The following is a 6,000-nucleotide window of genomic DNA, read 5'->3' on the forward strand; positions in this document are numbered from 1 at the left end:
GCCCACTGGTAAATAAGGCAATTAATACCTTTGAGTCTAGGTTCACTTGAATGGCCTTTCAGTTCAGTTATTTGTTCTCCTTCTCGGGATAACTAGGAGAAGGATGGGAGAGATTAGTCTTTAAAGAGGAAAATTTATTATCTCTACCTTCAGAAATACCACTATATTTATATGGCAGATTTCTACTAAACCCTTTTTTAAAATCCACTTTTCTACTGATTAGGAAGAACTACTAGGAAAACATTTTATATTTATTTGATATTTGTATATTAAATAAATATTAAATAACATACTAAAAAGCAGGGCCATTACTTTGCCAACAAAGGTCCATCTAGTCAAGGTTATGGTTTTTCCAATAGTCATGTATGGATGTGAGAGTTGGACTGTAAATAAAGCTGAGTGCCAAAGAATTAATAATTTTGAACTGTGTTGTTGGAGAAAACTTTTGAGAGTCCTTGGACTGGAAGATCAAACCAGTCAGTCTTAAGGAAATCAGTCCTGAATATTCATTGGAAGAACTAACGCTGAAGCTGAAGCTCTAATACTTTGGTCACCTGATGTGAAGAACTGACTCATTGGAAAAGACCTTGATGCTGGGAAAGATAGAAGGCAGGAAGAGAAGGGGATGACAGAGGATGAAATAGTTGGATGGCATCACTGACTAAATGGACATGAGTTTGAGCAAGCTCCAGGACTTGGTGTAGGACAGGGAAGCCTGGCATGCTGCATTCCATGGGGTTGCAAGAAGTTGGACACAACTGAGCGACTGAACTGAAACTTGTAGTTTTTCAAGTGCTTATTGTTTTTACTTTCTTCCTCCCACTATACTGCATTCATCAAATATTTATTGAACATGTTTTAGTTGCCAGATACTGGTCTAGGCCCTGAAGACAAGACAAGACAAGAAACAAGACAACATCCTTGTTCTCATGAAATTTGTGTGGGTGAGATGGACAGCAAATATTATGTCACATTATAAAATGAGAAATCTTCATGGAGGGACTGGGTTGGTGTGTTCGGGTGTGGTGACATCAGGAGTTCTGTTTTGATCACATTAGGTTTTGAGATGCCTATTAGATATCCAAGTGAGGCAGATAATCTAGGCCATGGGCCCAGATGTGATCACCTATGAAGTGACAAGAGAAGACATCCAACAATCAGACCTCAGACACTCCAATATACAGAAGTCAGTGAAGAAAACAAGGAGTCATTAAAGGAGACTAAATCCTAGAGATAAATGTGCTTCCAAAAGGAGAAAATAAAAAACTGTGCAAATAAGATGAAACTAAGAACTGATCATTAGATTGGGAAGATGGAGGTGGCCAATGACCTTGGCAAGAGATTTCCCTGGAGTAGAGGGAGTTAAGGCCTAATTAGAGTGGGCCATAGAGAGAATGCAAAGAAATGGAGATATCAGGTCTAAGCAAATTTAATTGAGGATTTTGGCGTGAAAGGCAGCAGAGGGATGGGGATGTTATTATTTTGCTTTCTTGGTTACTATTTCTTTCTGTGGTGGTGGTTTATTTTAATGGGAGATGTGTGTTTGTTAACTGAAAAACCTTAGAGAAGGATAAATTGAAGAAGAGAGGTAGAAGGGGTAATTGCAAAAGTGAAGTCCTTGAGCAGCTGAAATCTGCTTTCCTGATATGCATGAAAATGCAAATCTTAAAATGAAAACCAAAGATTCTTGTACAGATTTCAAGAACTCGAAGTTAGGATAGGGTGAAGATGATGTGGGTAGGGGAAAGGGGGAACTGGGAAGCTGAGGTGCCAGTATGTTAGTACTATTTTCTAGGGAGAAGAACCCCACATAGGTAGGGTCACTCAGTCATGTCTGGCTCTTTGTGACCCCATGGACTGTAGCCCGCCAGGCTCCTCTGTCCATGAAGTTTTCCAGGCAAGAATACTGGAGTGGGTTGCCATTCCCTTTTCCAGGGGATCTTCCCAGCCCAGGGATTGAACCCAGGTCTCTTGCATTACAGGTGGATTCATTACCAGTTGAGCCACAAGGGAAGCCCAAAAAGTATGGTAACAGCTGGCCAATAAAAAAAAGATTTAAACAAGCAAACTTCCTGGTGACCTGGGATGAAAAAGTGGGTCTCGCAGGAAGCCTGATATGTACAAGTATCTCTTTAAAACAAAATATATTCTTGTGCGTGTTCTTTCAAATGGTATAATTGATCCTGTATTATGGTTCAGTTCAGTTCAGTTCAGTTCAGTCGCTCAGTCAGGTCTGACACTCTGCAACCCCATGAATCACAGCATGCCAGGCCTCCCTGTCCATCACCAACTCCCGGAGTTCACTCAAAATATAAATCTACTTTAAAGTTGTTTATTGATTTGTCTGTGAGTGTGTCTTTCCTTTTCTCTCTCTTCCTCTCTCATCTCGAGTTAGAACAAGAGAGAACAGGCTTTCTGGTTTGATTTTCACAGAGGAAAATGATACAGACCATTATGGCTGGAGAGGGAGGGAATATAGTTGTCCCTGACAACATTCAAACGGAATCTAAGTTAAAATGCTGTGTGCTTGGGACTGTTTTCTTAGAGATCACTAAGGAGTACAGGGACCTGAGGATGAGTTTGTTTGCTCTCTCATATTTTAAATTTTATTTGTTTAATTGGCAGCATTGAATTGAAGTTTTTCCATTATTTTATTCTGTTTATTTTTATGCACAAATATCTTCCTATGTGAGGTGATAATACCAGTCATTTGCAAGTGATTGTGTTGCAGCACTAGGTTGGGTTCCAGGAATATTGAAGCATGGGTCCTACAATAGAGACTTGAAAAGGACAAAAATGGGAGTTAATAATAAATGTTGGTATACCAGTCCATTTTAGTTTACTGACCCACCCCTTGAAATAGGAGACACAAGAAGGATTGTTGGGAGAACCTGTATGAAAGAGACGCTAAACTATTTTAACGAAAAATACTAAAAAGCTTATCGTTATGTTAATTCCACAGCCTTAGATCTGTGATGCTTAAAGTACCACTAAAACTAAAGCTTTTCCTACACTATGTTAATCACAAAGTACACATTGAGTCAGACTTTCCTGACTATATTCAGTTCAGTTCAGTCGCTCCGTCGTGTCCGACTCTTTGCGACCCCATGAATCACAGCACGCCAGGCCTCCCTGTCCATCACCAACTCCCGGAGTTCACTCAGATTCACGTCCATCGAGTCAGTGATGCCATCCAGCCATCTCATCCTCGGTCGTCCCCTTCTCCTCCTGCCCCCAGTCCCTCCCAGCATGAGAGTCTTTTCCAATGAGTCAACTCTTCACATGAGGTGGCCAAAGTAGTGGAGTTTCAGCTTTAGCATCATTCCTTCCAAAGAAATCCCAGGGCAGATCTCCTTCAGAATGGACTGGTTAAGTACAGGTAATACTGTACAATCTGCAATTTTCCTCTTACTATTCAAATCTGGGTGTCATCATTTATTAGCTATGTGGATTTGGGGCAGGTAACTTCTTTGTGCCTCAAAGAAATAGGCATGATAATAGTGCCTAGACCTTAGTAGGGTATTATGAAGATAAAATGCAACACCTAGTGAACAATTAAAACAATATCAATGGCATGGGTTAGATTTTTATTATTATTATTGCATTGTGATATAATAAGATGACTGTCTGGCTTCTCACTGGTAAAGAATCCACTTGCCAGTGCAGGAGACTCAAGAGACATCAGTTTGATCCCTGGGTCAGGAAGATCCCCTGGAGTAGAAAGTGGCAACCCGCTCCAGTATTCTTGCTTGGAAAATTCCATGGACTGAGGCGCCTGACGGGAGGAGGAGGAGTCCATGGACTCATGAGGAGTCCATGAGTTTGCATAGAGTCAGACACGACTGAGAGCACATACATGTACACACACACACACACACACACACGAAATGACTGTCTAGAAAACATTGTGCAACTATCAGTGCATATTTATCACTTGGTTAATTTTAAGAGATAGTGAAACTATAGGGCAATGATGCAAACCTATTGAAGACTCAGGGATGAGAAAGGAAACTCTAGCTTATCTTGTTTTGTTTTTGCCTTTCGCTAGGTATTCCGCCTACTTTTTTTATTTTTTATTGTACTTTATTTTACTTTACAATACTGTATTGGTTTTACCATACATCAACATGAATCCGCCACGGGTGTACATGAGTTCCCAATCCACCTACTTTTAAAAATTGTGTTATTTTAATCTTTATTACACACAGACATACTCTAAGTATGTTTAGGTCACCTTGTGTAATTTGTAAGGGTGAAATTGCAAACTGTTTCTCGTCTCTTTGAGTTTATTAGCACCTGTACAGAATTGCCCCTCTTTAAATTTTTTATGTTTACCTCATTATTTCTGTCCATAATAGAAAATTTTCTTTAAAGTTATTGCTGCTATAAAGGGAAATACAGTTCTCGAAGTGCCAGTTAACTCAACCCTTCATTGTTGTTATGTATTTTAAAAGTTATATATACATGTCAAAATACTTAACTAAAGTGGAATGACATAAACATGAAATCTTTCTTCACACTGCCCAACCTCCAGCCCCAGTCTACAGAAGTAACCACTTCTGTTAGTTTGTTGTGACAAATTACCATAAACTTTGTGGATTAAAAAGTACATTCTTATAGATCTGTAGTTCAGAAGTCTGAAATTCATCTCCCTGGGGTAAAATGGAGACATTAACAAAGCTGTCTGTTTCTAACTTCAACTAAATGTCATCCTGCATAGCACATCTCTGACACCCAATCACAATTTCCCTGGCTTGCTGCTCTGTGCCAGAAGCTTTGCTGTATATAAAAGAAGGCAAAGATCAGTAGTAAAAAGCCAGGCTTCTTATAGTGTTGTTATTGTTGTTCAGTTGCAAAGTCATGTCTGATTTTTTGTGACCCCATAAACTGCAGCACGCCAGGCTTCCCTGTCTTTGTAGCGTTACCCTTAGTAAATGTTGGCGTATGTGTAGTGTTATTAATAATACCTAGCATATATTGAACACCTACTATGTATGAAGTACTATGCCAAAGATTTATGATTATTTCTCTGATTTAATCCTCTGATGTACATATGATTGTTATCCTCATGTTTCATCACATGAGTAACCTGCAGTTTAAGGAGATTCACTCACTTGCCAAAGGCCATTCACAAGAAAGTAATAGAGCAGGGATTTATTCAGTTTCCTTGGGCTTCAAATTTTAAGCCCAACAGGATTTCTCTTTTGCCAAATGATAAACAAAAATAAAAACTACAATGTATCTTTGTTTTGAAAGACTTGGAAAATAACAGCTCAGAAACAAAATTATGAAAAGAGGCAGTGATGATTCATAAAGATAAAGGTATTTTGTAATCAGACAGACATGACTGTGAATTCTGACCTGGCCACCAACTGGCTCTGTCACTTCTTTTATCATCTGTTTCTTATCTGTAAAAAGGAATTTATGAGATTACATGAGATAAGAAACATTGGCTTTCATGAAAAAGAGGGCTTTCCTGGTAGCTCAGCTGGTAAAAAAGCCACCTGCAATGCAGGAGACCCTGGTTCGATCCCTGGGTCAGGAATATCCACTGGAGAAGGGATAGGTTACCACTCCAGTATTCTTGGGCTTCCCTGGTGGCTCAGCTGGTAAAGAATCCTCCTGCAATGTGGGAGACCTGGCTTCGATCTCTGGATTGGGAAGATCCCCTGGAGAAGGGAAAGGCTACCCACTCCAGTATTCTTGTCTGGAGAATTCCAAGGACTATCCATGGGGTCACAAAGAATCAGATATGACTGAGTGACTTAAGTGAAACATTGGGTTTCTTGAAAAAGAATGAAATAATGTCATTGCAGCAATATGAATGCATCTAGAGACTATATTCACCCCCCAGTTGCACAGAGTCGGACACGACTGAAGCGACTTAGCAGCAGCAGCAGCCAGTACTCTTGCCTGGAAAATCCCATGGACGGAGGAGCCTGGTAGGCTGCAATCCATGGGGTCGCTAAGAGTCAGACACGACCGAGCAACTTCACTTTC

General features: G+C 40.0%; 1 protein-coding gene across 3 annotated transcripts in view; it reads left to right on the forward strand.

Annotated features, from left to right (window-relative positions):
• The window catches only part of LOC120858537 (protein bicaudal D homolog 1), a 252,137-nt gene that overhangs the window by 140,302 nt on the left and 105,835 nt on the right, over positions 1 to 6,000 (forward strand). The gene's annotated exons all lie outside the window — the stretch shown is intronic.

Source organism: Oryx dammah, unplaced genomic scaffold (assembly GCF_014754425.2).
Source record: "Oryx dammah isolate SB20612 unplaced genomic scaffold, SCBI_Odam_1.1 HiC_scaffold_29, whole genome shotgun sequence".
NCBI classification, from domain to species: Eukaryota; Metazoa; Chordata; class Mammalia; order Artiodactyla; family Bovidae; genus Oryx; species Oryx dammah.